Consider the following 8,950-nt stretch of genomic DNA (forward strand, 5'->3'; position numbering starts at 1 on the left):
TGGTGAGTTTAGTTTGGTGAGTTTAGTTTAGTTTTGTGAGTTTAGTTTGGTGAGTTTGATTTGGTGAGTTTCGTTTGGTGAGTTTGGTTTGGTTAGCTTAGTTTGGTGAGTTTGATTTGGTGAGTTTCGTTTGGTGAGTTTAGTTTGGTGAGTTTAGTTTGGTTGGGTTTAGTTTGATGAGTTTAGTTTGGTTTGGTGAGTTTAGTTTGGTTTGGTGCGTTTAGTTTAGTTTGGTGAGTTTAGTTTAGTTTGGTTTGGTGAGTTTAGTTTGGTGAGTTTAGTTTAGCTTTGTGAGTTTAGTTTGGTTTGGTGAGTTTAGTTTGGTTGGGTTTAGTTTGGTGAGTTTAGTTTACTTTGGTGAGTTTAGTTTGGTGAGTTTAGTTTGGTGAGTTTAGTTTGGTGAGTTTAGTTTTGTGAGTTTGGTTTGGTTAGTTTAGTTTGGTGAGTTTAGTTTGGTGAGTTTAGTTTGGTGAGTTTAGTTTGGTGAGTTTAGTTTGGTGAGTTTGATTTGGTGAGTTTTCGTTTGGTGAGTTTGGTTTGGTTAGCTTAGTTTGGTGAGTTTATTTTGGTGAGTTTAGTTTAGTTTGGTGATTTTAGTTTGGTGAGTTTGGTTTGGTGAGTTTAGTTTGAGTTTAGTTTGGTGAGTTTAGTTTGGTTGGGTTTAGTTTGATGAGTTTAGTTTGGTTTGTTGAGTTTAGTTTGGTGAGTTTAGTTTGGCTAGTTTGGTGAGTTTGGTTTGGTTAGTTTAGTTTTAGTTAGGTTTGGTGAGTTTAGTTTTGTAAGTTTAATTTGGTGAGTTTGGTTTGGTTAGTTTGGTTTAGTTTTACTTAGGTTTGGTGAGTAGTTTGGTGAGTTTAGTTTGGTTTGGTGAGTTTAGTTTGGTGGGTTTGGTGAGTTTAGTTTGGTGAGTTTAGTTTAGTTTGGTTTGGTGAGTTTAGTTTGGTGCGTTTAGTTTAGTTTGGTTTGGTGAGTTTAGTTTAGTTTGGTTTGGTGAGTTTAGTTTGGTGAGTTTAGTTTACCTTGGTGAGTTTAGTTTGGTTTGGTGAGTTTAGTTTGGTTGGGTTTAGTTTGGTGAGTTTAGTTTACTTTGGTGAGTTTAGTTTGGTAAGTTTAGTTTGGTGAGTTTAGTTTGGTGAGTTTAGTTTGGTGAGTTTGGTTTGGTTGGGTTTAGTTTGGTGAGTTTGGTTTGGTAAGTTTAGTTTGGTGAGTTTGGTTTGGTGAGTTTAGTTTGGTTTGAGTTTAGTTTGGTGAGTTTAGTTTGGTGAGTTTGGTTCGTTTGTGTTTAGTTTGGTGAGTTTAGTTTAGTTTGGTTTGGTGAGTTTAGTTTGGTTAGTTTAGTTTAGTTTGGTGAGTTTAGTTTGGTTTGGTGAGTTTAGTTTAGTTTGGTGACTTTAGTTTGGTTTGGTGAGTTTGGTTTGGTGAGTTTAGTTTAGTTTGGTGAGTTTATTTTGGTTTGGTGAGTTTAGTTTGGTGAGTTGGTTTGGTTGGGTTTAGTTTGGTGAGTTTAGTTTAGTTTGGTGAGTTTAGTTTGGTTGGGTTTAGTTTGGTGAGTTTAGTTTGGTTGGGTTTAGTTTGGAGAGTTTGGTTTGGTGAGTTTAGTTTGGTGAGTTTAGTTTGGTTGGGTTTAGTTTGGTGAGTTTAGGTTGGTTGGGTTTAGTTTGGTGAGTTTGGTTTGGTGAGTTTGGTTTGGTTGTGTTTAGTTTAGTTTGGTGAGTTTAGTTTAGTTTGGTTTGGTGAGTTTAGTTTGGTGAGTTTAGTTTAGTTTGGTGAGTTTAGTTTGGTTTGGTGAGTTTAGTTTAGTTTGGTGACTTTAGTTTGGTTTGGTGAGTTTAATTTGGTGAGTTTGGTTTGGTGAGTTTAGTTTAGTTTGGTGAGTTTAGTTTGGTTTGGTGAGTTTAGTTTGGTGAGTTGGTTTGGTTGGGTTTAGTTTGGTGAGTTTAGTTTAGTTTGGTGAGTTTAGTTTGGTTGGGTTTAGTTTGGTGAGTTTAGTTTGGTTGGGTTTAGTTTGGAGAGTTTGGTTTGGTGAGTTTAGTTTGGTGAGTTTGGTTTGGTGAGTTTAGTTTGGTTTGAGTTTAGTTTGGTGAGTTTAGTTTGGTTTGGTGAGTTTGTTTTGGTGAGTTTAGTTTGGTGAGTTTGGTTTGGTGAGTTTGTTTTGGTGAGTTTAGTTTGGTGAGTTTTTGTTTGGTTGGGTTTAGTTTGGTGGGTTTGGTTTGGTTTGGTGAGTTTAGTTTGGTGAGATTAGTTTAGTTTGGTGAGTTTAGTTTGGTTGGGTTTAGTTTGGTGAGTTTGGTGAGTTTAGTTTGGTGAGTTTAGTTTAGTTTGGTTTGGTGAGTTTAGTTTGGTTTGGTGCGTTTAGTTTAGTTTGGTTTGGTGAGTTTAGTTTAGTTTGGTTTGGTGAGTTTAGTTTGGTGAGTTTAGTTTAGCTTGGTGAGTTTAGTTTGGTTTGGTGAGTTTAGTTTGGTTGGGTTTAGTTTGGTGAGTTTAGTTTACTTTGGTGAGTTTAGTTTGGTGAGTTTAGTTTGGTTTGGTGAGTTTAGTTTGGTTGGGTTTAGTTTGGTGAGTTTAGTTTGGTGAGTTTAGTTTGGTGAGTTTGGTTTGGTGAGTTTGGTTTGGTTAGTTTAGTTTGGTGAGTTTAGTTTGGTGAGTTTAGTTTGGTGAGTTTGATTTGGTGAGTTTCGTTTGGTGAGTTTAGTTTGGTGAGTTTAGTTTGGTTGGGTTTAGTTTGATGAGTTTAGTTTGGTTTGGTGAGTTTAGTTTGGTGAGTTTAGTTTGGCTAGTTTGGTGAGTTTGGTTTGGTTAGTTTAGTTTTAGTTAGGTTTGGTGAGTTTAGTTTTGTAAGTTTAATTTGGTGAGTTTGGTTTGGTTAGTTTGGTTTAGTTTTACTTAGGTTTAGTGAGTAGTTTGGTGAGTTTAGTTTGGTTTGGTGAGTTTAGTTTGGTGAGTTTGGTTTGGTTTGGTGAGTTTAGTTTGGTGAGTTTGGTTTGGTTGGGTTTAGTTTGGTGGGTTTGGTTTGGTTTGGTGAGTTTAGTTTGGTGAGATTAGTTTAGTTTGGTGAGTTTAGTTTGGTTGGGTTTGGTTTGGTGAGTTTAGTTTGGTGAGATTAGTTTAGTTTGGTGAGTTTAGTTTGGTTGGGTTTAGTTTGGTGAGTTTGGTGAGTTTAGTTTGGTGAGTTTAGTTTAGTTTGGTTTGGTGAGTTTAGTTTGGTTTGGTGCGTTTAGTTTAGTTTGGTTTAGTGAGTTTAGTTTGGTGAGTTTAGTTTAGCTTGGTGAGTTTAGTTTGGTTTGGTGAGTTTAGTTTGGTTGGGTTTAGTTTGGTGAGTTTAGTTTACTTTGGTGAGTTTAGTTTGGTGAGTTTAGTTTGGTGAGTTTAGTTTGGTTTGGTGAGTTTAGTTTGGTTGGGTTTAGTTTGGTGAGTTTAGTTTACTTTGGTGAGTTTAGTTTGGTGAGTTTAGTTTGGTGAGTTTGGTTTGGTGAGTTTGGTTTGGTTAGTTTAGTTTGGTGAGTTTAGTTTGGTGAGTTTAGTTTGGTGAGTTTGATTTGGTGAGTTTCGTTTGAGTTTAGTTTGGTGAGTTTAGTTTGGTGAGTTTGATTTGGTGAGTTTCGTTTGGTGAGTTTAGTTTGGTGAGTTTGGTGAGTTTGGTTTGGTGAGTTTAGTTTGGTGAGTTTAGTTTGGTGAGTTTGGTTTGGTTGGGTTTAGTTTTGTGAGTTTAGTTTGGTGAGTTTAGTTTGGTGAGTTTAGTTTGGTTGGGTTTAGTTTGGTGAGTTTAGGTTGGTTGGGTTTAGTTTGGTGAGTTTGGTTTGGTGAGTTTAGTTTGGTGAGTTTGGTTTGGTGAGTTTAGTTTGGTTTGAGTTTAGTTTGGTGAGTTTAGTTTGGTTTGGTGAGTTTAGTTTGGTGAGTTTGGTTTGGTTGGGTTTAGTTTGGTGGGCTTGGTGAGTTTAGTTTGGTGAGTTTAGTTTAGTTTGGTTTGGTGAGTTTAGTTTAGTTTGGTTGGGTTTGGTTTGGTGAGTTTAGTTTGGTGAGTTTAGTTTAGTTTGGTGAGTTTAGTTTGGTTGGGTTTAGTTTGGTGAGTTTGGTGAGTTTAGTTTGGTGAGTTTAGTTTAGTTTGGTTTGGTGAGTTTAGTTTGGTTTGGTGCGTTTATTTTAGTTTGGTGAGTTTAGTTTAGTTTGGTTTGGTGAGTTTAGTTTGGTGAGTTTAGTTTGGTTTGGTGAGTTTAGTTTGGTTGGGTTTAGTTTGATGAGTTTAGTTTAGTTTGGTGAGTTTAGTTTGGTTTGGTGAGTTTAGTTTGGTGAGTTTAGTTTGGCTAGTTTGGTGAGTTTGGTTTGGTTAGTTTAGTTTTAGTTTGGTTTGGTGAGTTTAGTTTTGTAAGTTTAATTTGGTGAGTTTGGTTTGGTTAGTTTGGTTTAGTTTTACTTAGGTTTAGTGAGTAGTTTGGTGAGTTTAGTTTGGTTTGGTGAGTTTAGTTTGGTGAGTTTAGTTTAGTTTGGTTTGGTGAGTTTAGTTTGGTGAGTTTGGTTTGGTTGGGTTTAGTTTGGTGAGTTTAGTTTGGTTTGGTTGGGTTTGGTTTGGTGAGTTTAGTTTGGTGAGTTTAGTTTGGTTGGGTTTAGTTTGGTGAGTTTAGTTTGGTGAGTTTGGTTTGGTGAGTTTCGTTTAGTTTGGTGAGTTTAGTTTGGTGAGTTTAGTTTAGTTTGGTGAGTTTAGTTTGAGTTTAGTTTGGTTTGATGAGTTTAGTTTGGTTTGGTGAGTTTTAGTTTAGTTTGGTTTGGTGAGTTTAGTTTGAGTTTAGTTTGGTTAGTTTAGTTTGGTTTGGTGAGTTTAGTTTGGTGAGTTTGGTTTGGTGAGTTTAGTTTGAGTTTAGTTTGGTGAGTTTAGTTTGGTTTGGTGAGTTTAGTTTAGTTTGGTTTGGTGAGTTTAGTTTGAGTTTAGTTTAGTTTGAGTTTAGTTTGGTTTGGTGAGTTTAGTTTGGTTTGAGTTTAGTTTGGTGACTTTAGTTTGGTTTGGTGAGTTTCGTTTGGTGAGTTTGGTTTGGTTGTGTTTAGTTTAGTTTGGTGAGTTTAGTTTGGTGAGTTTAGTTTGGTTTGGTGAGTTTAGTTTGGTGAGTTTAGTTTAGTTTGGTTTGGTGAGTTTGGTTTGGTGAGTTTAGTTTGGTGAGTTTGGTTTGGTGAGTTTAGTTTGGTGAGTTTAGTTTGGTTGGGTTTAGTTTGGTGAGTTTAGTTTGGTGAGTTTAGTTTGGTTGGGTTTAGTTTGGTGAGTTTGGTTTGGTGAGTTTCGTTTAGTTTGGTGAGTTTAGTTTGGTGAGTTTAGTTTAGTTTGGTGAGTTTAGTTTGAGTTTAGTTTGGTTTGATGAGTTTAGTTTGGTTTGGTGAGTTTTAGTTTAGTTTGGTTTGGTGAGTTTAGTTTGAGTTTAGTTTGGTTAGTTTAGTTTGGTTTGGTGAGTTTAGTTTGGTTTGGTGAGTTTAGTTTGGCTAGTTTGGTGAGTTTAGTTTAGCTTGGTGAGTTTAGTTTGGTTTGGTGAGTTTAGTTTGGTTGGGTTTAGTTTGGTGAGTTTAGTTTACTTTGGTGAGTTTAGTTTGGTGAGTTTAGTTTGGTGAGTTTAGTTTGGTGAGTTTAGTTTGGTGAGTTTGGTTTGGTTAGTTTATTTTGGTGAGTTTAGTTTGGTGAGTTTAGTTTGGTGAGTTTAGTTTAGTTTTGTGAGTTTAGTTTGGTGAGTTTGATTTGGTGAGTTTCGTTTGGTGAGTTTGGTTTGGTTAGCTTAGTTTGGTGAGTTTGATTTGGTGAGTTTCGTTTGGTGAGTTTAGTTTGGTGAGTTTAGTTTGGTTGGGTTTAGTTTGATGAGTTTAGTTTGGTTTGGTGAGTTTAGTTTGGTTTGGTGCGTTTAGTTTAGTTTGGTGAGTTTAGTTTAGTTTGGTTTGGTGAGTTTAGTTTGGTGAGTTTAGTTTAGCTTTGTGAGTTTAGTTTGGTTTGGTGAGTTTAGTTTGGTTGGGTTTAGTTTGGTGAGTTTAGTTTACTTTGGTGAGTTTAGTTTGGTGAGTTTAGTTTGGTGAGTTTAGTTTGGTGAGTTTTGTTTTGTGAGTTTGGTTTGGTTAGTTTAGTTTGGTGAGTTTAGTTTGGTGAGTTTAGTTTGGTGAGTTTAGTTTGGTGAGTTTAGTTTGGTGAGTTTGATTTGGTGAGTTTTCGTTTGGTGAGTTTGGTTTGGTTAGCTTAGTTTGGTGAGTTTATTTTGGTGAGTTTAGTTTAGTTTGGTGATTTTAGTTTGGTGAGTTTGGTTTGGTGAGTTTAGTTTGAGTTTAGTTTGGTGAGTTTAGTTTGGTTGGGTTTAGTTTGATGAGTTTAGTTTGGTTTGTTGAGTTTAGTTTGGTGAGTTTAGTTTGGCTAGTTTGGTGAGTTTGGTTTGGTTAGTTTAGTTTTAGTTAGGTTTGGTGAGTTTAGTTTTGTAAGTTTAATTTGGTGAGTTTGGTTTGGTTAGTTTGGTTTAGTTTTACTTAGGTTTGGTGAGTAGTTTGGTGAGTTTAGTTTGGTTTGGTGAGTTTAGTTTGGTGGGTTTGGTGAGTTTAGTTTGGTGAGTTTAGTTTAGTTTGGTTTGGTGAGTTTAGTTTGGTTTGGTGCGTTTAGTTTAGTTTGGTTTGGTGAGTTTAGTTTAGTTTGGTTTGGTGAGTTTAGTTTGGTGAGTTTAGTTTACCTTGGTGAGTTTAGTTTGGTTTGGTGAGTTTAGTTTGGTTGGGTTTAGTTTGGTGAGTTTAGTTTACTTTGGTGAGTTTAGTTTGGTGAGTTTAGTTTGGTGAGTTTAGTTTGGTGAGTTTAGTTTGGTTTGGTGAGTTTAGTTTAGTTTGGTGACTTTAGTTTGGTTTGGTGAGTTTGGTTTGGTGAGTTTAGTTTAGTTTGGTGAGTTTATTTTGGTTTGGTGAGTTTAGTTTGGTGAGTTGGTTTGGTTGGGTTTAGTTTGGTGAGTTTAGTTTAGTTTGGTGAGTTTAGTTTGGTTGGGTTTAGTTTGGTGAGTTTAGTTTGGTTGGGTTTAGTTTGGAGAGTTTGGTTTGGTGAGTTTAGTTTGGTGAGTTTAGTTTGGTTGGGTTTAGTTTGGTGAGTTTAGGTTGGTTGGGTTTAGTTTGGTGAGTTTGGTTTGGTGAGTTTGGTTTGGTTGTGTTTAGTTTAGTTTGGTGAGTTTAGTTTGGTTTGGTGAGTTTAGTTTGGTGAGTTTAGTTTAGTTTGGTGAGTTTAGTTTGGTTTGGTGAGTTTAGTTTAGTTTGGTGACTTTAGTTTGGTTTGGTGAGTTTAATTTGGTGAGTTTGGTTTGGTGAGTTTAGTTTAGTTTGGTGAGTTTAGTTTGGTTTGGTGAGTTTAGTTTGGTGAGTTGGTTTGGTTGGGTTTAGTTTGGTGAGTTTAGTTTAGTTTGGTGAGTTTAGTTTGGTTGGGTTTAGTTTGGTGAGTTTAGTTTGGTTGGGTTTAGTTTGGAGAGTTTGGTTTGGTGAGTTTAGTTTGGTGAGTTTGGTTTGGTGAGTTTAGTTTGGTTTGAGTTTAGTTTGGTGAGTTTAGTTTGGTTTGGTGAGTTTGTTTTGGTGAGTTTAGTTTGGTGAGTTTGGTTTGGTGAGTTTGTTTTGGTGAGTTTAGTTTGGTGAGTTTTTGTTTGGTTGGGTTTAGTTTGGTGGGTTTGGTTTGGTTTGGTGAGTTTAGTTTGGTGAGATTAGTTTAGTTTGGTGAGTTTAGTTTGGTTGGGTTTAGTTTGGTGAGTTTGGTGAGTTTAGTTTGGTGAGTTTAGTTTAGTTTGGTTTGGTGAGTTTAGTTTGGTTTGGTGCGTTTAGTTTAGTTTGGTTTGGTGAGTTTAGTTTAGTTTGGTTTGGTGAGTTTAGTTTGGTGAGTTTAGTTTAGCTTGGTGAGTTTAGTTTGGTTTGGTGAGTTTAGTTTGGTTGGGTTTAGTTTGGTGAGTTTAGTTTACTTTGGTGAGTTTAGTTTGGTGAGTTTAGTTTGGTTTGGTGAGTTTAGTTTGGTTGGGTTTAGTTTGGTGAGTTTAGTTTGGTGAGTTTAGTTTGGTGAGTTTGGTTTGGTGAGTTTGGTTTGGTTAGTTTAGTTTGGTGAGTTTAGTTTGGTGAGTTTAGTTTGGTGAGTTTGATTTGGTGAGTTTCGTTTGAGTTTAGTTTGGTGAGTTTAGTTTGGTGAGTTTGATTTGGTGAGTTTTGTTTGGTGAGTTTAGTTTGGTGAGTTTGGTGAGTTTGGTTTGGTGAGTTTAGTTTGGTGAGTTTAGTTTGGTGAGTTTGGTTTGGTTGGGTTTAGTTTTGTGAGTTTAGTTTGGTGAGTTTAGTTTGGTGAGTTTAGTTTGGTTGGGTTTAGTTTGGTGAGTTTAGGTTGGTTGGGTTTAGTTTGGTGAGTTTGGTTTGGTGAGTTTAGTTTGGTGAGTTTGGTTTGGTGAGTTTAGTTTGGTTTGAGTTTAGTTTGGTGAGTTTAGTTTGGTTTGGTGAGTTTAGTTTGGTGAGTTTGGTTTGGTTGGGTTTAGTTTGGTGGGCTTGGTGAGTTTAGTTTGGTGAGTTTAGTTTAGTTTGGTTTGGTGAGTTTAGTTTAGTTTGGTTGGGTTTGGTTTGGTGAGTTTAGTTTGGTGAGTTTAGTTTAGTTTGGTGAGTTTAGTTTGGTTGGGTTTAGTTTGGTGAGTTTGGTGAGTTTAGTTTGGTGAGTTTAGTTTAGTTTGGTTTGGTGAGTTTAGTTTGGTTTGGTGCGTTTATTTTAGTTTGGTGAGTTTAGTTTAGTTTGGTTTGGTGAGTTTAGTTTGGTGAGTTTAGTTTGGTTTGGTGAGTTTAGTTTGGTTGGGTTTAGTTTGATGAGTTTAGTTTAGTTTGGTGAGTTTAGTTTGGTTTGGTGAGTTTAGTTTGGTGAGTTTAGTTTGGCTAGTTTGGTGAGTTTGGTTTGGTTAGTTTAGTTTTAGTTTGGTTTGGTGAGTTTAGTTTTGTAAGTTTAATTTGGTGAGTT

This window comes from Petromyzon marinus, chromosome 73, assembly GCF_048934315.1.
Source record: "Petromyzon marinus isolate PM22_M1 ecotype Great Lakes invasive population chromosome 73, UKy_Petmar_22M1.pri1.0, whole genome shotgun sequence".
In the NCBI taxonomy this organism is placed as follows: Eukaryota; Metazoa; Chordata; class Hyperoartia; order Petromyzontiformes; family Petromyzontidae; genus Petromyzon; species Petromyzon marinus.